The following is a 27,680-nucleotide window of genomic DNA, read 5'->3' as shown; positions in this document are numbered from 1 at the left end:
TTTTTGCATGGTGTCTCAAATAGTATTGTGACCAGAAGAACAGTTCGAACAGTTAGGGTAGTGGGCAGGAGCATTTCTAGGTGGTCTAGGAGAGAGGATTTCTGTCCCTTAGGCCCCAGCTGTTATGCCTTAGAACTTCTGAGCCTTTTTAGAAAAGGTAAATCATTATTTTAAAATAGGTGATATTTGATATGTTACAGAGTTAAGAAGTTAACTATGTGAAATGTGTCCATTCCTTTTCTGTCCCCTTCCCTAGGAACTGTTACTAATTTCTTTCTGTTCTTCCAAAAATATTCTATTTCAGTGCTGTCCAATAGAACATTCCTTGAGCACAGAAATGTGTTATATCTAGCTGCCTAGTATGGTAGCCACGAGCCATGTGGCTATTAAGCCTTTAAGTATGAGTGGTATGACTAAAGAAGTAAATTTTAAATTTGATTTTAAATAGTTTAAAGTTTAAGTACCTGCATATGGCCAATGGCTACTGTATTAAACAGTGTTGTATATATATTTGGGTTGGCCAAAAACTTCATTTTTTTTTTTCCCATAAGATGGCTCTAGTAGAGCTTAGTTGTCTTCAACTTCATTTGAAACAATTTTGTTAGATTGTATTGTGACAGCTGTCGTATCAGCCTGCGTTAAAAAAAAAAAAAAAAAGCTTATCAAAATAGGTGAATTTTTGTGTAGCCATTTTAGTATTGAAGATTGAAGAAAAAGCAACATTTTAGGCATCTTATGTCTTATTATTTCAAGAAAGGTAAAAAATGTAACTGAAATGCAAAAAAACCAAAGATTTGTGCAGTGTATGGAGAAGGTGCTGTGACTGATTGAAGGTGTCAAAAATCGTTTGTGAAGTTTCGAGCTGGAGATCAAGTGTCGAAAATCATTTATACTAGCTTGGTTATGTTAATCACTTTGATGTTTGGGTTCCACGTAATTTAAGTGAAAAAAACCTTGACTGTATTTCCACGTGTGATTCTCCACTTAAATGTAATGAAAATGTTTGTTTTTAAAACAAATTGTGATGGATGATGAAAAGTGGCTACTGTACAATAATGTGAAGCAGAAGAGATAGTAGAACAAGCTAGATGAACTACTACCAATCACACCAAAGGCCAGTCTTCATCCAAGAATGTGATGTTGTGTATATGCTAGGATTGTAAGGGAGTCCTCTGTTAGGAACTCCTTCTGGAAAACCAAATGATTAATTCCAACAAGTACTGCTACCAGTTAGGCCAAATGAAAGCAGCACTCAACAAAAAGCGTTTGGAATTAGTCAGAAAAACACATTCTTCCATCAGGATAACACAAGACCTCTTATTTCTTTGATGGCTAGGCATAAACTACCCACTCCAGTGTTCTTGCCTGGAGAATCCCAGGCACGGTGGAGCCTGGTGGGGTGCCGTCTATGGGGTAGCACAGAGTCAGACACGACTGAAGCGACTTAGCAGCAGGCATAAACTGCTGGGGAGTTCTGATTGACCCACTGTATTCACCAGACATTGTACCTTCAGATTTCCGTTTGTTTTAGTCTTTACAAAATTCTCTTAATGGAAAAAGTTCAGTTCCTTGGAAGACTGTAAAAGGCACCTGGAACAGTTCTTTGCTCAAAAAGATAAAAAGTCTTGGGAAGATAGAATTATGAAGTTGTCTGAAAAATGGCAAAAGGTAGTGGAACAAAGCGGTGAATACCTTGTTCAGCATGATGAAATGAAAATTTGTCTTTTACTTAAAAACCGAAGGAGATTTTTGGCCTACCCAGTACTTAATAGTACATTCTGGAGATTGGCGCCTTGTGTATATTGATACGTGTGTATATAGGTGCCTCCTTTTCTTTAAATGGTTGTTTGCTATGCTATTTTATGTATGAACCATGATATATTTAACCAGTCCTCTGTCAATACTTTCTTAGTTTGTTTTCTGTCTTAATGTTTTCACAAGGATATTTACAACATCATTGGCAGCTTTGAATTTAGGCTTCGCTACTTATCTTGATCACCTTGGACACATTGATTGACTTTGAGCTTTGGCTTCCTCATTTTTACATGGCAGGCAGAGTAGTATCCACTTTGTAGGATTATGTGATTATTAGAAGTAATTTATATAAAAGATTCAAGAATGGTATTAGGAGCTCAAATTAGGTGTAGTAGATAATAGCCTTACTGTTACTTACTGTTTTAATAATGAGACCATAACAACTCCAGAGGCTGATGTTTAATGTTAAATTGTGGCAGAACATTCAGGAGGCTTTGCTTAGCTCATTTCAGGTCTGTAAGTACAGACAATCTCTACCCTGTATTCCCTTCTGTGAATTGTACATAGCCATCTGTGGATTACTTTTCATATGCTAATTTAGAACTTTTGTATATCAGCTGGCAAAATTGTACATTTCAAGCTCTTAACGTGGTGCCTTGCCTGTCAGCCAATGGTTAAATTTAAGCAAGATCACAGTCTTAATACAACATTGCCTGTGCTTGAATATTTTATAATATATTTGAAGATTGGTGGAAAACAGGAAAATAAAAATGCTGATACTATTTAGAAGCAGCCATAAAATTACATGGATTAGGAAGCATAATTATGAGTTTAGATATAATTTTTTTCTTCAGTATTTTCAGTGATATTGCTTATAAATAAGATCTTTTGAAGTATATTGAAAAAGTAAACTTTTTTGCAGTATGAGTTCTTGATCACAGGTGATTGTTACGTTCTTAATACACTGGCAGCTATTACACTGGCAACTATTAATAAGTGTATTTTAAGTTTTTCTTGACTTCACTTTTCATAAAATTTAAAATCTGTTGGTAACACTTTGCACTGTCATAAGAATTGTTTTCTTATTCAAAGTTCTTTACAGAAAAGTTAGATTAATTTTTTAAAGTTAATAATCAAAATGTTAACAGGTATACAAGTATGCAGATTAAGAACCAATTTCGGGCATGTTCTTTGTCTGTATACTATGAAGGATATGTCCTGGGGGTTTTTTGTTACTGTGTTTAATCTGAGTACCTGAATGGCATGTGTGTGAGTGAAACTCAGTTAAAGGAAAAACAAAGTATTAGCCTTGTTATATCTAAATGTAGTTAGCTTTAGTATTAACATTTATTTCTAAAGCATATATACATATAGTATTTAAATTAGAATTGCTATTTTTTGATAGACACTGGTAATTTAAATATTATAAATTTATCATTAAAACTAGTAGGTGGAATGGTAGCAGCTGTGTGCCAGGAACTGCATATATGCAGTACATGTTTATGCCGTTTAATCCTCATAGTAACCAGGACTGTGGGTATCATTTGCCCCATCTCACAAGGGAAAGTGAGCCTGAGTTTTAAACTGCAGTGAGGCATAAACCTCATATTTAGTTTTCTAATTCCAAAATAGTTTGGGAGGAAGTTTATCAGATTGTTCATAAGCATTATCATCTTCCTTATTTACTGACTTTATAGGAATTACCCGGTGCAAATGGTTATTTTTTGTTCATGGTGAAGGTCTCAGGACTGCCTCTGCATATGATTTTGAGCAGCAAGAAATAATATTTTTAGTATTTGTAATCATTGAAATGATACACTGAATCAAAGGGATTGAACTGTGGGCCAAGAGATTTGGTTCTGAATATACCTGACATGTAGATTGCACAGTTATTTAAACTACCTATGTTTATTTTCCTATGTGTATCTGTTCCTATCTGTAAGTTCTATAGAAGTGTGATTATATCTCTTTGACTGCTTCATTGTTTTAAGGATCAATTAAAAATAAAACAAGGAGAGGATTTTAAAATGTTTTGTAAAGTCATACAGCACTCAGCAGATACTTTAAAATATTGGCTATCTCCAAGCACATAACATTGTGGTGAGTTGTCAAGCCTTGATGAAGCATCCCTAAACTAGATTTGTCTCCTTACACCATAAATTCTCTTAACTTTTGGAGCTGCCTTTGGAACTGCAAATTATGAGATAGGAGATTCGGAAACTGCAGAGAGAAAGTGGGGGAAGGTGTGTGTGTGTGTGTGTGTGTATGTAAACACAGGTGCTATAATTCAGTTAGGCTGTAGATATAAGCAGAAACTGATATGTTTTTCTGAAAGAAAAGCTCCTCTTAAAAAGTTTTAATTGGCATCTCTGAATGAATGCTATTTTTTGACATGATGCCTGAATTTGCTGAATAGCTGTAACATCATATTATCTACCCTGTTTGTAGGTCTTTTTTCAGTTTTATGCTTACAAAAGAGTTTTATTTTGTAGCCACTATATTTAAGAATGATTATAAGAGAAGGTACTAAGAAGGGCATTAAATAACTTTACAATATCTTTGAGTTATAAAAAGTTAGAAGTATTTATAAGCCTTTTATTTTTGTTTTATTTACTAAGATATAATTAGCATACACTAAACAGTGCATACTTAAAATATGTAGTTTGATACATTTTGAGATGTATGCATACACTTATGAAACCATCACTACGATCATGATGGTGAGCATCCACCAACCCCCCCCTCCTCAAATTTATTTAAACATTTTGTAATCCCTCTCCTTTTACTCTTCCTCAGGACACCATTCATCTGCTTTTATACATTAGATTTAATTTTCTAGACTGTTAAACAAGTGGAATTATAGAGTAGATACTCTTTTTTGGTCTGGTTTTCATTACCATAAGTATTCTGAGATTCTTCTCTGAGTGGTTATCGGTAGCTTGTTCTCCTTTATTACTAAGTAGTAGTATTTCGTTGGCTAGACATACCACACTTTATCTATTCACCTATTCATAAGTATTTTAGTGTTTTCTGATTTGGGGCTGTTACAAATAAAACTGCTATGAACATTGTGTCAGTCAGTCAGTTCAGTTCAGTCGCTCAGTCGTGTCCGACTCTTTGCGACCCCATGAATTGCAGCACGCCAGGCCTCCCTGTCCATCACCAACTCCGGAGTTCACTCAGACTCATGTTTGTCGAGTCGGTGATGCCATCCAGCCATCTCATCCTCTGTCATCCCCTTCTCCTCCTGCCCCCAATCCCTCCCAGCATCAGAGTCTTTTCCAATGAGTCAACTCTTCACATGAGGTGGCCAAAGTACTGGAGTTTCAGCTTTAGCATCAGTCTTTCCAGTGATCACCCAGGACTTATCTCCTTTAGGATGGACTGGTTGGATCTCCTTGCAGTCCAAGGGGCTCTCAAGAGTCTTCTCCAGCACCACAGTTCAAAAGCATCAATTCTTAGGCGCTCAGCTTTCTTCACAGTCCAACTCTAACATCCATACATGACCACAGGAAAAACCATAGCCTTGACTGCTACTGCTACTAAGTCACTTCAGTTGTGTCTGACTCTGTGCGACCCCAGAGACGGCAGCCCACCAGGCTCCGCCGTCCCTGGGATTCTCCAGGCAAGAACACTGGAGTGGGTTGCCATTTCCTTCTCCAGTACATGAAAGTGAAAAGTGAAAGTGAAGTCGCTCAGTCGTGTCCGACTCTTAGCGACCCCATGGACTGCAGCCTACCAGGCTCCTCTGTCCATGGGATTTTCCAGGCAACAGTACTGGAGTGGGGTGCCATTGCCTTCTCTGTAGCCTTTACTAGATGGACCTTTGTTGGCAAAGTAATGTCTCTGCTTTTGAATATGCTATCTAGATTGGTCATAACTTTCCTTCCAAGGAGTAAATGTCTTTTAATTTCATGGCTGCAGTCACCATCTGCAGTGATTTTGGAGCCCAAAAAAGTAAAGTCTGACACTGTTTCCACTGTTTCTCCATCTATTTCCCATGAAATGATGGGACCGGGTGCCATGATCTTCGTTTTCTGAATGTTGAGCTTTAAGCCAACTTTTTCACTCTCCACTTTCACTTTCATCAAGAGGCTTTTGAGTTCCTCTTCACTTTCTGCCATAAGGGTGGTGTCATCTGCATATCTGAGGTTATTGATATTTCTCCTGGCAATCTTGATTCCAGCTTGTGCTTCTTCCAGCCCAGTGTTTCTCATGATGTACTCTGCATATAAGTTAAATAAGCAGAGTGACAATATACAGCCTTGATGTACTCCTTTCCCTATTTGGAACCAATCAGTTGTTCCATGTCCAGTTCTAACTGTTGCTTCCTGACCTGCATATAGGTTTCTCAAGAGGCAGGTCAGGTGGTCTGGTATTCTCATCTCTTGAAGAATTTTCCACAGTGTACATCTTTCATTTCTCTTGGATAAATACCTAGATGTAGAATGGCCAGATTATATGGTAAGTGTGTGTTTAACTTACTGAAAACTGCCAAACTTTTCAAAAATGATTTACTGTTTTCCATTCCCATTAAAGTGTGAGAATTCCAGTCACTTCACGTCCTTGCAAACATTTGGTATGTGTCTTTTTCATTTTAACCATTCCAAAAGGTGGTAGTATCTGATTATACTTTTAGTTTGCTTTTTTTTAATGATTAATGATATTGATCCTTTTTTCATGTGCTAATTTGCCATTTATATATCTTTTTTAGTGAGGTCTTTATTCAGGTTTGCTACCCAGTTTTTACTGGGCTATTAATGAATTTTGTGAGTTCTTTATATATTCTTTTATAAGTCCTTTATAAAATGTGTGATTTGCAGATATTTTCTCCCAATCTTTGGCTTATTTTTTTACTCTGTTAGTGTTTTTCAAAGAGCAGAGTTCTTAACTTTGGAGTCTATAAAAATTTTCTGTTATAAATCGTACTTTGGTGTGATATCTAAGACATTTATGCCAGTTTAAGGTCACAAAGATATCCTCTTATCGTTTCTTCAAGAAGTTTTATAGTTTAACGTTTTACATTTAGTTCTGTGATCCATTTTGAATTAATTTTTGTATATGATGCAAGATATGGATCATGTTCAGTTTTTAAAACAACTTTGCGTGTGAATATCCAATTGTTTTGTAGCATCAATTGTTGATTATTTTTTCCCTACCTTTGCATTGTACTGTTATTGGAAATCAGTTCTCCCTATATGTGTGGTCCTATATCTGGAATCTCCATTCTATTCCATTATATTTATCTTTTTAAGCCAGTATTGCACAGTCTTGAATACTGGAACTCTGTAACACATGTTGAAATCAGGTTGTAATAGTCCTCCAGGTTTTTTTTTTAAACAGCCATTGTTAAATGTTGTTATTGGCCATACTAGGGCCTTTAATATCTTCACATATGCTTAAAAATTAACTATGTCAATTATAATAAATAAAAATCTGCTGGGGTTTTGACTGATGGTGTATCAGATCTATACATCAGTTTGGGGAGTATTGACATCTTAACCATATTGAGTCTTCCAACCATGAACACAGGTTATCTCTTTATTTATTTAGATCTTCTTTAATTTTTCTCAGTAATTTTTTGTAGGTTGCGGTGTGCAGAATTTTTATATCCTGTCATGTTTATGTCCAAGTATTTCATATCTTTGATACTATTATAAGCAGTATTTTTATTTCATTGATTTTCTTGTCTATAAAAAAGGCAGTTTTACTTTTTCCTTTCCAATCTGGATGCCTTTTATTTCTTTCCTTATTGGACTGACTGTAAATGTCAGTAAAATGTTGAATAGAAGTGGTCAAAGTAGACATTCCTGTCTTGTTCCTGATCTTAGGGGGAAAGCATTTATTATTTCACCATCAAGTGTGGTATTAGCTGTATGTTTTAAATAGATGTTCTTTATCAGGTTACAGAAGTTCTCTACTTACTATTTTTACTTTCTACCGAGTTTTCATCAGGAATGGATGTTGGATATTTTTAAAATTCATATTCTGCATCTTTTGAGATGATCATATTGACTCATTACTGATATATAATGTTTTCTTTTAGCTCTTGCAATGTTCTGTGATCTGAAATTGTTTGATAGCATCCCAGCTTTCTTTTGATTGCTATTAATGTGGTATACCTTTTCCTGTCTTTTTCCTGTTAATATATTTGGGTCTTCATTCAACCTACTTGAAGTACCTTTCTTGTAAGCAGTATATAGGTAGGTCTTGTTTGTTTTTAATCCACTCTGATAATCTTGGCTTTTTAAATTGAGATTTTAAGATTATTTGCATTTAATGCAATTATTTATATAATTAAGTTTCAGTCTGTTGTTGTTCACCCAGTTGTGTCTGACTCTTTGCAACCCCATGGACTGCAGCACACCAGGCTTACCTGTCCTTCACTTCTTCCTAGAGTTCCATTGAGTCAGTGATGCCATCCAACAATCTCATCCTGTGTCGCCCCCTTTTCCTCCTGCCTTCAGTCTTTCCTAGCATCAGGATCTTTTCCAGTGAGTCAGCTCTTTGTATCAGGTGGCCAAAGTATTGGAGCCTCAGCTTCAGCATCAGTCCTTCCAATGAATATTCAGAGTTGATTTCCTTTAGGATTGACTGGTTTGATCGATTGCAGTCCAAGGGACTCTCAAGAGTCTCTCCAACACCACAGTTCAAAAGCATCAATTCTTTGGCACTCAGCCTTCCTTATGATCCAGCTCTCACATCTGTACAATGACCACTGCAGAATCCATAACTTTGACTATACGGACTTTGTCAGCACAGTGATGTGTCTGCTTTTTAATATGTTTTCTAGTTTTGTCATAGCTTTTTTCCCAAGGGTCAAGTGTCTTTTAATTCATGGCTGCAGTATCTGTCCACAGTGATTTTGGAGCCCAAGAAAATAAAGTTTCCATCTATTATATTACTATTTTCATAGTATTTTTCTCATTTGTTCTTTTGTTGTTTTTTCCTTTTTCTGCCTCCTTCAAGTCATATTATATTACCTCACTTGTAACAAATGAATGTTAAAATAATATATTTTGTATCTTATGGTGGCATGTTGGGCTTCCCAGGTGGCTCAGTGGTAAAGAATCTGCATGCCAGTTCAGGAGACTCAGGTTTGATCCTTGGATTGGGAGATCCCCTGGTGTAGGAAATGGCAACCCACTCCACTGTTCCTGCCTAGGAAATTCCATGGACAGAGGAGGTTGGTGGGCTTCAGTCCATGGGGTGGCAAAGAGTTGGATGTGACTTAGTGACTGAGCATGCACTGGTATATTGCTGTTATAATTGTTATTCTTACTTGTTATAAAGTCTGTAGTTTAGTTTTACTATTTTTGATTGAGTAGTCTTTTACTGTACTAAAATATTTGCTAACAAAATTTGCCCATTTAACGATTCTTAAGTGTGCATTTCAAATATTAGGTACATTCACACTGTTGTGCACTTAACACCACCATCCTACTGCAAAACTTTTTCATCTTCCCATGCTGAAACATACAGAAAAAGGGCTTCCCTGGTGACTCAGACAGTAAAGAATCTGCCTGCAATGCGGGATCCCTGGATCAGGAAGATCCCCTGGAGCAGGAAATGGCAACCCACTCCAGTATTTTTGCTTGGAGAATTCCATGGGCAGACAATACAGTCCATGGGGTTGCAAAGAGTTGGACACGACTGAGCAACTAACACATACACATACATACAGAAACTCTGTACCTCTTACTAAGCGATAATTCATCGTTCCCTTCTCTTCCAACCCCTGACAACCACCATTTTACTTTCTGTTTCTACTCTCGGTGCCTCATATAAGTGGAGTCAGACAAAGGTCTGTCTAGTCAAGGCTGTGGTTTTTCCAGTATTCATGTATGGATGTGAGAGTTGGACCATAAAGAAAGTTGAGCGCCAAAGAATTGGTGCTTTTGAACTGTGGTATTGGAGAAGACTCTTGAGAGTCCCTTGGACTGCAAGGAGATCCAACCAGTTCATCCTACAGGAAATCAGTCCTGGGTGTTCATTGGAAGGTCTGATGTTGAAGCTGAAACTCCAGTGCTTTGGCCACCTCATGCTAAGAGCTGACTCATTGGAAAAGACCCTGATGCTGGGAAAGATTGAGGGCAGGAGGAGAAGGGGACACAGAGGATGAGACGGTTGGATGGCATCACCGACTCAATGGACATGGGTTTGGGTGGGCTCTGGGAGTTGGTGATGGACAGGGAGGCCTGGCATGCTGTGGTTCATGCAGTCGCGAAGAGTCGGACACGACTGAGCGACTGAACTGAACTGAATTGATACAGTATTTGCCCTTTTGTGACTGGCTTGTTTTGTTTAGCCTGATATCTTCAGGGTTCACCCATGTTGTACCGTGTGTCAGAATTTCCTTCCTTTTTAGGCTGAATAATACTCCATGTACGATATACCACATTTTATTTATCTGATGTTGGATGTTTGGGTTGTTTCAACCTTTTGACTATTGTGAATAATGCTGCTGTGAACACTGGTGTACAAATACCTGTTCTAATTAATGAGTTTAATTCTTTTGGGTATATACCCAGAAGTGGAATTGCTGGATTAGTTAATTAATTAGTTCTGTTTTTAAGTTTTTGAGGAACTGCTGTGCTATTTTTCACAGCAGTGTATTGTCTTTTAAAGAGATTTAAATAATAAGAAAAAGAATCATATGTTTACATATGTCCTTTAGTTTTCTGTGTTGTGTCTTTTGTGTGGATGTATATTTTATCTGGTATTTTATGTTTGCCTGAAGGGCATAATATGTTTTGTAATGCAGGTCTGCTGCCCACTAACCAAAAAAAAAAAAAGGGACTATTTTTCTTTTAATATTGAGCTGTTAAAGTTCTTTACATATTGTGGACAGAAGCCTCCTTATATGATTTGCAAATATTTTCTTCCAGTCTGTAGGTTCTCTTTTCACTTTTTAAAATTTAATTTCTTTATTTTAATTGGGGGCTAATTAGTTTACAATATTGTGGTTGTTTTTGGCATACATTGACATGGATCAGCCACAGGTGCACATGGGTCCCCCAATCCTGAAGCCACCTTCCTCTGCACCCCATCCCTCTGGGTTGTTCCAGAGCACTGGCTTTCAGTGCCCTGCTTCGTGCATCAAACTTGCACTGGTCATCTCTTTTACATATGGGAATATACATGTTTCAGTGCTATTCTCGCAAATCATCCCGCCCTTGCCTTCTTCCACAGAGTCCAAAAGTCTGTTCTTTACATCTGTGTCTCTTTTGCTGTCTTGCATATAGAGTTGTCGTTACCATTGCATATAGAGTTGTCGTTACCATCTTTCTAAATTCCATATATATGTGTTAGTATACTGTATTGATGTTTCTCTTTGTGACTTACTTCACTCTGTATGATAGGCTCCAGTTTCATCCACCTCATTAGAATTGACTCAAATGCATTCTTTTTTATACCTGAGTAATATTCCATTGTGTGTATGTACCACAACTTACTTACCCATTCATCTGCCAGTGGATATCTAGGTTGCTTCCATGTTCTAGCTATTGTAAACAGTGCTGCGATGAACATTGGGGTACATATGTGTCTTTCAATTCTGGTTTCCTTGATGGTACGCCCAGCAGTGGGATTGCTGGGTCATATGGCAGTTCTGTTTCCAGTTTTTAAAGGAATCTCTACACTGTTCTCCATGATGACTGTACTAGTTTGCATTCCCACCAACAATGTAAGAGGGTTCCCTTTTCTCTGCACCCTCTCCAGCATTTATTGTTTGTAGACTTTGATGGCAGCCATTTTGACCTGCATGAGATGATACTTCTTTGTGGTTTTGATTTGCATTTCTCTGATAATGAGTGATGTTGAGCATCTTTTCATGTGTCTGTTATCCATCTGTATGTCTTCTTTGGAGAAATGCCTGTTTAGTTCTTTGGCCCGCTTTTTGATTGGGTTGTTTATTTTTCTGGTATTGAGCTGCATGAGCTGCTTGTATATTTTGGAGATTAATTCTTTGTCAGTTGTTTCATTTGCTATTATTTTCTCCCATTCTTATGGCTAGCTTTTCACCTTACTTATAGTTTCCTTCGTTGTGCAAAAGCTTTTAAGTCTAATTTGGTCCCATTTGTTTATTTTTGTTTTTATTTCTGTTACTCTGGAAGGTGGGTCCTAGAGGATCTTGCAGTGATCTATGTCAGAGAGAGTTCTGCCTATGTTTTCCTATAAGAGTTTAATAGTTTCTGGTCTTTTCACTTTCTTGATGATGATCAGTCTTCTTTTATGACCTGTGCTTTTTTTTTCCCCTTTGGCTGCACTGTGTGGCATGCGAGATCTTAGTTCTCAGACCAGGAATCTAACCTGTGACCCTTACAGTGGAAGCCAGGCAAGTCCTATGACTTGTGCTTTGATGTTGTATTGAAAAATCATTGTTTAGCCAGAGTTTATGAAGATTTCGGAGAAGGCAGTGGCACCCCACTCCAGTACACTTGCCTGAAATATCCCATGGATGGAGGAGCCTGGTGGGCTGCAGTCCATGGGGTCGCTAGAAGTCGGACACGACTGAGCGACTTCACTTTCTCTTTTCACTTTCATGCATTGGAGAAGGAAATGGCAACCCACTCCAGTGTTCTTGCCTGGAGAATCCCAGGGACAGGGGAGCCTGGTGGGCTGCCGTCTCTGGGGTCACACAGAGTTGGACACGACTGAAGTGACTTAGCATAGCATAGCATAGCATGAAGATTTACTCCTCTACTTTCTTCTAAGAGCTTTATGATTTTAACTCTTACATTTAGTTCTGTGATCCACTTTGTGCGTGATGTGTGGTGGGGATGATGTCTAGTTGTCTCAACACCATCTTTTGAAAAGACTTTCCCTGTTGAATTGTCTTGGCTCCTTTATCAAAGATTTATTGATCATAAATGTTAGAATTTATTTCTGAACTTTCAAATCTGTTTCATTGTCTCTGTATCTCTCCTTATTCTGCAATACTTTAAAGATTTTTCTTATCGCTTGTTTTTAGTTGTGATGGGTAGTGATGTAGGTTTCTTCATATTTCTTGTGCTTAATGTTTTGCTGAGCTTCCCGTATCTGTAGTTTTATTATTTTCACCAAGTTTCAACAAAATTTGAAATTTTTAAAAAATATTTTTTCTGTTCTACCACCTTTTCCACCCTTTCAAAAATCATAGTGATGTGTATATTTTTGTTTTTGTAGTAGTCCTGTTGTTTTTGATGGCTCTGTTAATTTTATTTCCAATTCTTTGGTTTCATTTCCTATTGCTGTGTCTTCAAATTCACTCATTTTTTTTCCCCCTGTACAATGTCTGATCTTCCATTAATCCTATCCAATGTATTTTTCATCTTACAGCTTTTTTTTCACTTTTTGACCATCTGTGGACACCCTTAAGATAAAGCTCCCCCAAGTGTCTCCAGATTCATGCATACTTGATCCTGTTGCCACTGATGAATTGTGGCATTCATTAGAAGAAGTTTGATTTGGGTCATTTTTATGTCTTTCATGTCTCTACTTAACTTTTTGACAGTTATAATAAGAATTTAATATCCTTGTCTATTAATTTTTACCATCTTTGTTTATTCTAGATTGGTTTTAATTAATTGATTTATCTCCTAATTGTGTGTGCCTGGTAATTTTTTTAACTAGGGCCTGACGTTGTGAGTTTTGCCTTGTATGTTGACTGTTTTTTATTCTTATGAAGTATTCTTGATATTTGTTATGGGATGCAGTTAAATTCTTTGGAACCTGTTTGAGTCTTTCTAGTTTTGCTTTTATAACTTGTTAGGTGAGACTGGAGCAGTGCTTAGTCTTAGACTCGTTTTTTCCCACTATCGAGGCAAGGCCTTTCTGTCTATACTCAATGCCTTGTGCATTCTAACGTTTTTCTGTTTGGCTGATGGGACTAAGCGTTGTCACCAGTGCTGTGTGAGAGCTGGGTCCTCCTCTCTCTGGTCTTTTTGGTGCTCTTTCCCACCCTCATGCAGTGTCCTCATACACTTGAACTGATCAGTACTCAGTTGATTATTCAAGGAGGAGCCTCAGAAGATCCCAAGGTTTTTTTCTCTTTGCGGCTATTTTCTCTCTGGTACCCTTTGACGATGACTGTAGCTGCTTTGGTCTCCCAGTAATCTCAGCTCTTAACATCTCAGTTCAGAGAGTTCAGTAGACTGCCTGGTTTCCTTCCCCCTGCACTGCAGCTTGGAAACTCTCAAAGCAACAAACTGGGGTAGTAGCAGGGTTTACCTCCTTTGTTTTCCAAGTTCTCAGAGGTCACTGTCTTTTGTTGCCTGATCAACAATGTCTTACAAGCTTTTCTTTTATATAGTTTTGTCTATTTTTTGTTTCTGTTGGGAATGTAAATATAGTCCTTTATTACTCTCTCTTGAATGTAAACAGATGCCTCTTTTATTTACTTATTAATAAGAAAAATGGTGTGGGACTGGAGATTCTGGAGGGGATTCTCCTTTCTATTGGAACTTTAAAGAGATCAGCATTAGAATTGTACTTAGATTTTAAGAAAATATGCTGACAGTGAATAATAATTGAAATAAAATTAACAGAAAGTGCTATTCTTTCTTAGCTTTCAGAGGTACTAAATAAACAAGATAGGTTATTGCTTTATGAACACATAAAATTAAATGTGTAGGGCAGAATTTCTTAAATATGATAGCAAGAATACTAAAGGGACAGTGATAAATTTACATTGAAACTTAAAATTTGTTTCCCTTTAGGATATGATAAAATAAGTAGATAATATTAAGTAGTTAATATTTGTGGAACACTTAGATGTGCCAGGCACTGTTCTAAGTATTTTAAATATATTAACTCATTCAGTCTTTTCAGCGATTATATGAAGTTGGGTTATTGTTACAATCTTCATTTTTTTTTTTCAGATAAAACTGAGGCTTGAAGAAATGTAAAAAGCAAAGTGGTGAGCCACAGATTGGGAAAGATATATATATCTAACATATAATGGACAAAACACTAGTCATGAATATATGTATTTTGTTTCTATAAATCAGTAAGAAAGCAATATTTTTAAATGGGCAAAAGATAGGAATATTAGAAGAAGGAACACAAATGGTTTGTAAACCATTCGTGTAAGCTAGTAGTGGTGTACAGCCATCCTGTGCATTTTGGTAAAATCTAGTAATGGGAAAGATTTGCTTACCCTGCATCCTGAGAGATCGTTTCCTAATTATGTTTCCTAGGGAAGGTGTCCCATGTGGATGCAAGAACATTCACAACAGTATTGTTTATAACCCCTTGGTACTCCTTTTCTTAAAGGTCTGGGTCGTAAATATTTTAAGACTTGTGGACCAAATGGTTTCTGTTGCAACCACTCAATTTCATCCTGCCGTTGTAGTGTTAAAGCAGCCATACATAATACAAAATGAATGTGCCTGGCTGTATTCCAACAAAACTTCATTTTCAAAAACAGTCAGCTGGCTCTCCCACAGGCCCCAGTTTGCTGATCTGTAGTTTATAATATCAAAAAAATTGAAAACAACCTAATTGTCCATCAGGAGGAAAATATATAATTTTGCTTAACAGTGAGGCTTTTGTAAAGTCAGTGATCTTCTCATATCTGCATGATTAATCCATATTAACATACTAGAGGAAAAAGGCAAGTAGAGGAATAAATATGTTCTAAATTTTAATATATAATTTTAAAACATGCAAATACTACAATATTATGTATTATCTATATCTGCTTACATAGTGGAAGTATGAGGAAATGCATGATAATCACCAAAAATTAGAATAATGGCTGCAACAGGGGTTATGGAGAGGGTGCAGTCAGTCAGGAGGATGATGCAGAAGCTTCAGCCTAACTTTCAGTGATGTTTTATTTCATAAGCTGTTTAGTGAGTGTACCACAGTCTTTTGTGACTCCTCAATAAGTTTTAAAAGAAACTAACAGTGGTTAGAAAAAAGCATTAGTTGTTTGCTGTGTGGATAGTTGCCACTTTGCTCTCATTCCCTCTCAGCTGCTCACCTAACTGCCTCACTGGCCTCTCTTGTCAGGGAGGCAACTTTCTACTCTTAGGCCTAAGGCGGATTTAATTCCCTAAATAGTAATAAGCCTTGTGTCCAGTCTGCTGCCTCATTGGTTTCTTATCTCAGTTTCTTCGTCTCTTTCTAAGTAGGTTCCGTTGTTCAGTTGCTAGGTCGTGTCCAACTCTTTCGACCCCGTGACCTGCAACAAGCCCGGCTTCCCTGTCTTTCACTATCTCTCAGAGTTTGCTCAAATTCATGTCCATTGAGTTGTTAGCTTCCTTTTCTCTAGCCTCTTATTTATTCAGCCTTGTGGATATACTTCTCCCGAGAGAAGGGATCTACAATTCTTAATGGAGACCACACAAGCATAGGATTGCCTTTGGCATTTTCATGTCTGCTTGGCTCACAGAGGCATCAGAACGCCTTTCTTGGCATGTTTGTGGGTGAGATAGTGATCGAAAAAATAAAAACCGAAACTGCACTTATTTATAAAGAGATTGAGGAGTTATTTATTGAGCATCTTTGTGTGTGTGCGCAGGATACTGTTTCTCTAGTGTGGAATTCTCTCAGTTATGATAGTAGCCTTTTCTATTAGGTAGTCTGTCAACGAGCAATGGTAGTATGCAGAGTACTGACCCAGTGCTGCACAAAGTTACAAGCAAGTGAATCCCAAGCCCTTAGACAGTGTTTTACTTAATGGGGACTCATAACACGATGAGAAGAGTGTGTCGCAGGGAAAATCTAGTGGCACTAAGGAGTGTGGCTCTGGGTATGCTTGGTGAGTCCAGTGTCAGCAACTGAGCCCACCAGCAGGGCCGTGTGCACGATGTGCTCAGAACTGTATTTTCTTACCTAAAGTAAAACGCGTATTTGTCATTTAATGAATGATTATTTTAACATTTAGAGACAGAAGATATTTCAAAGTAGATGCGGATTTCCAGTAAGAATAAAAATATGATTTGTGTATCATTAAGATATAAATTTCATGTGCTTTTTTTTTTTCCCTATAAGAGGAAACTTAGTGACTATTTGGCAAGAGCACTTTATTACTTACTTGAAGACAAAGAGGTAACAGTTCATTTTGAAAAAGCTATTGGTGTGTGTAATAATATAAAGTTGCCGCTGGCTTAAGCTACACAGAACAAGTGAAATGGGGGAGAGAGTTAGAATATGGACTTAGAACAGAAACCACTTGTTACTTGGGAATAGGGTTGTCGTAGTTCACAAAGAAAAATACTGGATGCCCAGTTAAGTTTGAATTTCAGGTAAACAAATAAATATTTAAAAAAATTAAGTATGTCCCAAATATTGTATGCGATGTGCATAAAAGTATTCATTTATCTAAATTCAGACTTAACTAATAGTTTATTTTGCAGCCCTGCTTGAGGATGAACTTCAGTGGTTTACACTCAGAAGAAAACTAGTCCCACTGAGACTAAAATGTTAGGATGCTTAATTTTCAGTGAATAACTGATGGCTGTAATGGCTTTTGGTAGTCTTATATTGTTGCTCTTAGGGCAGGGTGTAACCCGCCGTGTAGACAGACTACATATAGTGTTACTATAGCTGCATTGGTTTGAATTTCCACTTTGTATAGTAATATCAGGTCTTGATTAAACAAGGTAATAGGAAGGAAAGAAGATCTCAGATAATTTCTAATAAGAATAAAATCAAAATTAGTTAAAGGGGAGATATAGATGGATTTTATGTTCATGTAATGTTTATAGTTATCACCAGAGTGTGTGGGTGGTAAGAGGCAGTCAGATTCTGGAGATTCGGGATGTGGCCTGAGGTTTATTTACTTGTATAATTGTCCTGTCTCCTACCTCCATTTTAAAGACTAGGACAGCATGGAATTGGTTCATCATATATCTAGCTCCTGTCATAGTTCCTAGCACACAGTTTTCCCAAGTCCTTTTTTTTTTCCTCTCCTATTCACTCCAACAAGTTTTTTGAAATCCCTCTCCTCTGTATGTATGGTGCTTTTTCTTATATATCGTTCCTTGGTCTTTCTCTTCTTTCATTAGATGAGATAAATAACATATTTGAAAAAATATAAAGCAGGATATACCCAAACAGGCAAGGTTATTAGTATTCTGTGTTAACACCTCTAGAGCCTGGCTCTTATGACTGCTTAGTGGCTCCAACAGCTGATCACAGTAGCATCCATTTAACCCTCAGCTCCTCTGATCAGTGATCCAGCTAATCACAGTCTTGAACTGTGTCTTCTCTTCCAGGGGTACCCATTGCTTGGATATCACACAATCAGCTTTTTATAAATACTTACAGAAAAAAAAATTTTATTTTGAGAACTTGATATGTTAAATAGCAATAGCCCTTGGCCTCAGGATTGAGTCAGATAGAATATTTGTGCAAATTCCATAAACCAAAGAGATACTACATATTACTGTATGACAGCATTTTGTATGGAAAGCACATCATCTTCTCTGTTGTCTTAAAAACTGTGTCTTTTAAGCATGTCAGAGAACTCCAGACTGATTTGTATTCTGAAGTGCTGAACATTTTTCATAAAAGGCTAAAGTGTGGATAAGAAAAGGCACTTCTTTTAAAAATGGTCTTTGAAAAAAGTCACATCTTCAGTAAAATACCCATTGAAATGGAAGCAGTATTAACTCATGTTTGGCTGCTTAAGAATCCATTTGTTGTTCAGTTGCTGAGTTGTGTCTGACTCTGAGACACTGTGGACTGCAGCATGCCAGGCTTCCCTGTCCTTCACCATCTCCTGGAGTTTTCTCAGACTCATGTCCATTGAGTCATTGATACCATCCAACCATTTCATCCTCTGTCTCGCCCTTCTCTTGTCCTCAAATCTTTCCCCGCATCAGTGTATTTTCCAATGAGTTGGCTCTTTGTATCAGGTGGCCAAAGTATTGGAGCTTCAGCTTCAGCTTCAGCATCAGTCTTTTTCAATGAATATTCAGGGTTGATTTCCTTTAGGATTGACTGATTTGATCTTCAGCCCATTTTATTTAAAAAAATTTTTTTGAATGGTAGTGTGCAGGATAATGGCTTTTTTTGTGTCTCTATGCCTTTAAATGTGTTATTTTCTTTGCTTGGGATGCCTTTCCTTGCCACTCCTCTCCTTTTTGTTTTGCTTGGATAAGTTCTACATATTTTTCAGTTCTTAGCATAAGGGAAGATTGTATCAAGTACATAACTCTGACTTCTGTGTCCACTATGTATGCTTGTGTGGTGCTTTTACAGTTTTTCTTGCTTGCCTTCTGGTTTGTAAACGTATTCAGGGCATCCGTGCGTGCGTGCTAAGTCACTTCAGTTGAGTCCCACTCTTTGTGACCCTATGGACTGTAGACCACCAAGCTATTCTGTCCATGGGATTCTCCAGGCAAGAATACTGGAATGGGTTGCCATGCCCTTCTCCAGGGGATATTCTTGACCCAGGGATTGAACTTGCATTGTTCTCTGACTTCTGTATCCACAATATATGCTTTTGTGGTGCTTTTATAGTTTTTCTTGCCTGCCTTCTGGTTTGTAAACCTTTTAAGGGCAGGGGCCTGTTTACCTTTGTATAACCAGTACATGGCATTGGGCTCTCAGGTCTGTGGTGGTTGAGTAAATAAATAAAACATGCACTCTTTGTATGTGTGTATAACATTCCATACATGACTTTGCATACTATAGAAGGTGAGCAGCTACTTAATTATGAATGCTTCCCAAAATAACCAGTTTGTTTGTGGCTGACTATATTTTACATGTTTAATTTAAATACATAAATAGTTGAACAGTACAAAAGGAAAAAGGGCCATCAGCGCCTATAAAAGCTTTAAAGTCAATTGTAGAGTCTGTTTTGGAACAGTTCTAATACCTTAATGCTCTGTTGTAGGACTTTTGAGATTTTCCTTGATTCTGGGACCCTATGTCCAATTATAAAAGATAGCATGTTTTAGCCACTCCTAAACATTTGAAGTTATAGCTTCTGAGATCATGCCATAAAAGGAATTCTGGCTTTTTGGCAACCAGTCATCAGGATATGCTTTGACAGCACACCCTATCAAAATAATGAAACTTAATTACAAAGGTGTTTAAAACATTTTCATAATAAGGATTCTTGTATGGATATTGTGGAAATTAAAAGTTTAACTAAGCAGTCCTCTATGAATTATGCTTCTTTATAATAGAGGTAGTTAAGCATTGTACTTGTTCCTTCTTCATTGCTATGGGTCAGAGTGAAAGTCACCCAGAATGGGAGACAGTTGGTCCCTGTTCTAATAAGACGAATTTCATAAATGGCTAAAGTGGTTGGTGCTTATGGCATATTTTACACACACAAGTTTTTAAGTAGGTGAAAACTGTTTCAAAGTGAGTATCAGGAGTGGTCTTAGAGAGAAAGAAATGTCACAGTTGGGCATTATTCACTAGGCCACCAGTCCCTGTGTTACTTGATCAGGTGTCTTTATAAACAAGTAATTGTGTTACCTCCCCTTTTCCCTGACTGCTACCTTGCCTCACCCCACTGCCTGTTCCCCACTGAAATTTTTATATTCTCAAAATGTTGACTCCAGGATAGTTCCTTAGGTTTGCTATATTGAAGGAGCTCAGTAGACCTAAGGGAAAATGTCAGTTTCCAGAGAGGCAGAAACTGAGTGTGTCAATGATGAAAAGACTTGAAAGAAGGAGATGAATGATAAAAGGGAGGAAAAGAATAAATATTAGGGTATAGGAATATAGCATGTATAATTCTCATTTTTTGACATCTTCAAACCATTACATTGCCTACTATTATCTCAACCCTTGCTGATAAATTTTTAGTTAAGTGTATTGTTGGTTAGAGTTTTACTTGAGAGCTCCACTGTACAACAGTAGATGAACTTATGTCTCTGTTGTCATGCTGGTAATTTTTTATTGATTTATCATGAGTCATAGTTTTAGGCATTATAGATTTACTAATGTTTAGTTCTTACTCTGATAATATTTTTATTAAGGAAAATACCTCCAAGATTATTCAGTGGTGAAAGATGTAGCATATGTGTGTTAATTTTTTAATCATAATATTTAGAATATTATTTATGTAATTGAGTTTTAAATGGCTATAATGCTTATTATATGGGAATATTAGTATTTATACATATGGCATTTCAAAAGCAATGCATCATTGTTTTAACATTCCTATTCTTATTCTTCTTTCCTTCTTTTTGTCTTTTTTTTTTTTTTTTTTTTTAAAGAATTAATGTGCCATCTGGAAACCTCTGAGATCATGCCATAAAAGGAATTTTGGCTTTTTGGCAACCAGTCATCAGGATATGCTTTGACTCTGCACCTTATCAGAATAATGAAACTTAATTAGAAAGGTGTTTAACTTATATATGTTTCAAAACATTTTCATAATGGAGATTCTTATATGAACATTGTGGAAATTAAAAAATTATTACTTCTCTGTCCCAAGGTTAAGATATTTAAGTTATCATTATGAGTTAGCCCATGTATCTTAAACAGAATTGTAAATCAGAGCCCTATATGACTAAATGGTTCTGAGCTAATTTTAAACACTATATCCTGTATCTTTTTTCAGTGTTAAAATAAGCAAATATGTTTAGTTTATATGTTTTTCAGAGAGGAGCGTTGCAATATTACAATGCAATTAACTTGCTCTGTTCTTCTCTTCTGAATAATGTAGACATTGGAACTGTCAGCCAAAGGACCTTTTTTTGGAACATTTTTTTTTTAACTCTAAAAAGTAACAAGTTTTTAAAATTAATTGAGAGAAAACAGCTGAAAGCATGCATTGAAAGGGTTAAGTCGACATGAAAGAATTCATTTCCACTTTAATGACCTAGCCTTGCTGGGTTAGGACGATGGGGAACATGCTTCTGACTTGTACTCCTATTGCCAATTAACACCTCCTATAACAGGTTGCCTCAGCTAGTCATTGAAGCTCAGGCAGTAGAAATAGTTTACATGCAGCTTGTTTTTCACACTAGTTGTTTAATACTCACAAAATTAAAGTATTAAAAGGTTGTTTCTTACCTTGCTCAGTAAGAGATAAACAGTACAGTGGTAGTTATTTGTATATGTTTGAATTTTCTTCTTTTCTGTTCAGGTACCCCCTGCCTAGGGGTTTTTAACTGAGGAAACTGAAGATGGTGGTTTCATCAAATTTTTAAATTTTTGACGGAATTTGTGAAGTGCTGTATTGCAATGCCAGAAATTAAGATTTATTTCTGGTCAGCTATTTCATATATGTTTAGGTTTTATTTTATTTTTTAGAATAGTCACCTTCATTTGTTAATAAAATGTTTTTTGTGTTGTTGAAAAACATTTTAGCAGACCTAAAAGATAATTCTATAATGCAGGACCAAATATATACTTTAAAATAGCCATTATAAAAATAAATAAATCCATGTAATATTTTAATCCTAGAACAACTTTTAAATAAGTCTAGAAATGTTTTATGTCATTGCCCAAGGTAACTTATATTTTTAGATTTTTTTGGACTGTTGCAATTCAGTGATGTTACTTATTTTACATTTCTTTTTAAGTGACACTTTGGTTCATGTTTAATCAGCAGGTATTTTAATAACATTATAGAATTGGCTAAATAATTGATACCAGTTCACACTAAGAGAAAGGTGGAGTAATATAACTAATAGTGTTAACAAATTTGTTAAAAGGCCTGAGTAGGTAACACTTTGAGGTGTTAGTTTTTATCCTGTTATAATGGTACATGCCTTTTTTTTTTTTTTTTTTTTTTTAAGCACTGAGTCAACAAGGGCTGCCCAAGTAAAAGTCATGGCTTTTTATGCTGGATCAGATTTTAACCTTCTAATGAGGGCAGGTGGTTAAGTCCCACAAAAACAACTCATATCTCTTTTAATTTAACCACATTTAAAATTTGTGGACCTGGATGACAGTTTGTTTTACTAAATGTACCAGATCAAAACAGACCAAAATGTAACAGATTAGAACTCAGTTGTACCGAGTTTGATGGCCTTGTGGAGCTCCTGATAGGTGTTATACCACTGGTCAGGGAGATCTTCATGCATGTACAAAAGGCTAGTCACACTGCTGTGCCTGTGGCTTGCCTGTCTTACCTTGCAGTTCTGTTAGACAGCTGACTTACACTCTTAGCCAGTTTAAAGGTATGAATTTACCCTACCTCATTCTAAACAAACTTAACTTTAAAAAGTCAGGTGGGATGAGGAGGAAAATGGGAGGGAGGTTCAGGAGGGAGGGGACATGGGTGTACCTATGGCTGATTCTTGTTGATGTATGACAGAAAACCACAAAATTCTGTAAAGCAAATGTCCTTCAATTAAAAAAATGAAGTGGCAAAAAAAAAAGAGTCAGGCTTACTTAAAGTGATTTTAACGTTGTGCCTGTAGGATTTGAGTATTATGGACTTATACAGCAAAAGCAATTATTTCAATTTCTTATTTGTATGAGTGAAAGTGAAAGTCACTCAGTCATGTCTGACTCTTTGCAACCCCATGGACTATAGAGTCCATAGAATTCTCCAGGCCAGAATATTGCAACGGGTAGCCTTTTCCTTCTCCAGGGGATCTTCCCACCCCAGGCAGGGTTTGAACCTAGGTCTTCCGCATTGCAGGTCGATTCTTTAAACCAGCTGAGCCACAAGGGAAGCCCTATTTGTATGAGGGGTATGTGCATTTTAGTTCCATGTCTTTTTATAGTAGTATGTAGCTAAATCATTCTCCAGTTTTTTTCCAATTTTCAAATTGTTAGCATCCATTTAAGTTTTAACAATAGACTATAAGGTTGTAGAATATTCAGATATTTCTTATTTTGCTTATCTTTTGTGAGTTATGTATGTATTTGTTGTGTGAAGTACAGACCAATTTAGTTTTTTTTTTTCTTTTGCTTAATACCACTTTAGTTATTAAAATGTCTTTAGTAATTCTAATAGTTGTTTTTTAAAGCACCTTGGAGTTTGTTATATCATATTCAATCTTTAAAAAATAAAGACTTTCTGTACTTGTTTATTATGATGGTTAAAGAGTTGTACCCCACTCCAGTACTCTTGCCTGGAAAATCCCATGGATGGAGGAGCCTGGTAGGCTGCAGTCCATGGGGTCGCTAAAAGTCAGACACGACTGAGCAACTTCACTTTCACGTTTCACTTTCTTGCATTGGAGAAGGCAATGGCAACCCACTCCAGTGTTCTTGCCTGGAGAATCCCAGGGACGGGGAAGCCTGATGGGCTGCCGTCTATGGGGTCGCACAGAGTCGGACACGACTGAAGTGACTTAGCAGCAGCAGCAGAGTTGTTATAAGGTCAACAGAGTTAACTTAAATAGTTCACATACCATCTAAGTTGGGAGTTTTAGAGCTATGCTGTTGATTAAGCACCAGAAAGAAACATTTTCTTCATTGTTTATTTTTGTAATAATAATATCCTAAGCAAATTATTGAAATTCAAAAAATATTGGGGCCAAGATTTTCATTTGATTTATATCATTGTATCATTTATATCATTTAACATTTTTTTACTTTAGCCAGCATTTTGCCTAGTTCTTTATAAACATAATAAATTCTCAGTAAAGTGAAAGATAATTGAAGTAAATTAAATTCTGTACATTTATTCAGGTATTTTTCATCCTTTGAATGGAAGATACATAATTTGTCATTATATGCAGTCACTATGATGTTCATTTTAGTTGAACGTAAACATAGCCTAACAGGTGATTTAAATCTAACATTAAGTTTGTATCAGTTTCTAATTGTAAAATCTTTTGTTTCTGACTAAAGTCATAGGGTTGTAAATTCGAGACAGGAGGATAGGGGTAAAGGGACTTGGAAACTTTCTGTGGTTGAGGAATGAAAACCATCCTATGTCTCTTTTCCTGGATGGCACCTCCCAATCCTGGAAGTCCCTCTTTGCCCATTACCACTTTATGTATATTTCTCCTCTTTGAATCCCTTGACTCACACTGTTTTTTCCCTTCAGTTGTTTAACACTTGAAATAGAGCTATACCTGGATATCTCTATTTGCTTAGGATATAGCCATCTAGCACCTCAAGTATCTTGACAACTTACTTGATATCTCTACTAAAGAATTGGAGTCCTATTTTATTGAGTATATTTACTTACTTCTTTAAAATATATTAAAGTAATACTCAAGTAATTTTGTATGCTTATACACACACACACACACACACACACACACACACAGAGCCATGATTTAATCATTTGAATAAGGTGATATGTTTATGAACTGTGCTTGTTTTATTATTTTTCTACCATTTGTGTAAGGGTTAGTTGCTCATTCGCATCTGGTTCTTTGCAACCCAATGGACTGTATCCCACCAGGCTCCTCTGCCCATGGAGTTTTCCAGGCAGGAATACGGGAGTGGGTTGCCGTTTCCTTCTACAGGGGATCTTCTTGATCCAGGGCTTGAACCTGGGTCTCTTGCATTGCAGGTAGATTCATTACCATCTGAGCCACCAGGGAAGCTTTGATTAAAAAAACAGCCCTAAATGTTATATGTGACTTATTTCTTACAATATGTTTTAATAAAAAGGCATATTTTTGTTTTCATGGTAGTGTACATACTGGGTTATAAGTAAATTCAGTAGTGCCTTTTGCTCTGCTAAGCCCCCTGTGTCTATCTAGATTTCAGTAAATAAAGGGAAGCCCAGAGATGTTCCCTGTTCTCAGTGGGCATACTAACTTTCAGGTGGAAAGAACATCTATTTATTCTCAAGACTTATTTCTGTTTTCTTTAATAGGAAATGGCTCCAGGTGGCAGAGGATTCTAAAATTGTAAACAAAGGAAAAGAACTAAGCCTCCAGAATAAGTAGATTTGGCCATCTGAAAATGGGATGGTATGCTATAGTGAAAAGAGCACATTGCTAGAAGTCAAAAATTGCATTTTATTTCTGATATTCTGTGCCAATGTGTGTTTAATCTGCCTTTCCAACTACAATATAAGCTTCTTGAAGCTTTAGTGCTAGACCCGTGGTAAATACTTAAATGTTATTTGGAACCTGAGCTTGATCTCGGCCTCACATTTGAGAAAATGATAAATTGTTTCACAGCCTCAAAAGGGAAAGTCCAGATTTTCTCTGAGAGGACCATGTGGACCATGGAATGAATTGGAAAAATTCAGGTTAAACAAAGATAAACAGATTTTTTTCCACTCCAGCATTTTTCTTAGACATGAATTTGAGGGGTAGAGTGGATATTCATGATATCCTAGACTTACTTAACTAGGAATGAACTATTATGGATGGTATTTTCTTGAAACTCTTTTCCCAAAAGTGAATTTTAAAATATATCTCTGTCATACTGCAGAATAACAAAAGAATTGATAAAACTTGGTGATGTATTGACTATAAGGACCGAAGGAGAGTCATTGAAAATTTTGCCTAGGTTTCTAGTTTGAGACTTAAGATTAAAATAAGTTGGGAAGGTTAGTTTGTAGAGAAACAATTGTAAGTTTGATTTTTGAAGATGTTGAATTTGAGATGGCTCCCTTGGAAAACAATATGATAATTGGTAGTATACTAAGTTAGAAACAAACCCCAAAATATTTAGTCATCAAATATTTGAACCCCTCTGTAACATTTTCCCCACTTGAACCAATTATGTTTGAATAACTGCAATTACAGGGAACTCATTAACTGGAACTCTTTAGATAGTTTGGACCAGTAGAAGCTTTTTCTTATATGGAGCCCAAATTCAGTCTCCCCATAAGCTTTATTCCATTTACCCGTAGTTCTACAAACTATGTGGTCTAAGTCAGGGTTCTCAAGTTTTAGCAGGCATCAGAATCACCTGGAGGGCTTTCTAAATACCAAGATTTCTGGACTCTCCTCCAAGAATTTCTGATTCAGTAGGAATGTACATTTATAACAAATTACTAGGTGGTGCTGATGTATCTGATTTAGGGACTGCACTTTAAGAGCTGTTAGTCTGAACTTTGTCTAACAACTCTTCATATCTTTGAAGATAGCTGTTTTGTACCTTCTCTTTTCCAAGCTTTATTAAGTTCTTTAGGATATCTCCTATATATCATGATATTAAGTCACTTTTACATACTGGTCGCTCAGATTCTGAGAGTGAAGAACTCTGAAGTGGAATCCTTTCAGTTCAGTTCAGTTCAGTCGCTCAGTCGTGTCCGACTCTTTGCGACCCCATGAATCGCAGCACGCCAGGCCTCCCTGTCCATCACCAACTCCCGGAGTTCACTCAAACTCACGTCCATTGAGTCGGTGATGCCATCCAGCCATCTCATCCTCTGTCGTCCCCTTCTCTTCCTGCCCCCAACCCCTCCCAGATCAGAGTCTTTTCCAATGAGTCAACTCTTTGCATGAGGTGGCCAAAGTACTGGAGTTTCAGCTTTAGCATCATTCCTTCCAAAGAACACCCAGGGCTGATCTCCCTTACATATAGTCAAAAGCCAGTCAAAAAAAGACCTCATCCTTCAGTGTTCTTAAATACTTTGCACTGTTAAACGTAGAAGCTTGTGTGATTGCTCGTAATTTGCCTCTGTTATCATGAGCCTCCAGAACGGGAGAGAACTCTGCCTCCAGTGAATGTACTGAACAGCCATACTCCTTTTTATCAGTTCCTTCAATATGGGAAGTTAAAAATATTCATTCAATATAGCAGCAGGCTAGGGTAGTTTTAACTTAAGGTAATATTGATAATTAAGATGGCTAGAGTCATCTGAGATCACAGAGAAAGGAATTTTAAACAGTATTTTTAAATTATTGGTTGTTTTGTTCTAAGGTTTATCTGCATTTATTAAAAGGTTTATGATGAATGTTCTGGTTCATGCTAACATCTCTGTTTATTTACTTAAACAATTTCTAGTAGTGCAAAAGCAGGTTAAAAAGTTTGTGCGTTTGTAAGTCTCTTGATGTACATTGCTCAGTTGCTTTTCTGATAGATTGTACTAATTCACTTTCCCACCAATAGTGCTGAGAGTGTGTCTTTTATCATACCTGCTCCAAAAT

The 27,680-nt window shown here is 36.7% G+C and overlaps 1 protein-coding gene across 5 annotated transcripts in view; it reads left to right on the top strand.

Moving 5' to 3' along the window:
- PSMD14 (proteasome 26S subunit, non-ATPase 14) overlaps positions 1-27,680 on the top strand; it is a 110,322-nt gene that overhangs the window by 26,104 nt on the left and 56,538 nt on the right. The window contains exon 4 of one of the 5 annotated variants that reach the window (XM_025275977.3): positions 14,616-14,653. The exons of the other annotated variants lie outside the window; for them this stretch is intronic. The gene's annotated coding sequence lies outside the window, so the exon portion shown is untranslated. The remainder of the gene's footprint in view (positions 1-14,615; positions 14,654-27,680) is intronic. 5 annotated transcript variants of the gene reach the window in all.

The sequence above is a fragment of the Bubalus bubalis genome, chromosome 2 (assembly GCF_019923935.1).
Source record: "Bubalus bubalis isolate 160015118507 breed Murrah chromosome 2, NDDB_SH_1, whole genome shotgun sequence".
NCBI lineage: Eukaryota > Metazoa > Chordata > Mammalia > Artiodactyla > Bovidae > Bubalus > Bubalus bubalis.
Note: the sequence above shows the minus strand (reverse complement) of the source record. Positions and strands in the feature narration are given on the sequence as shown.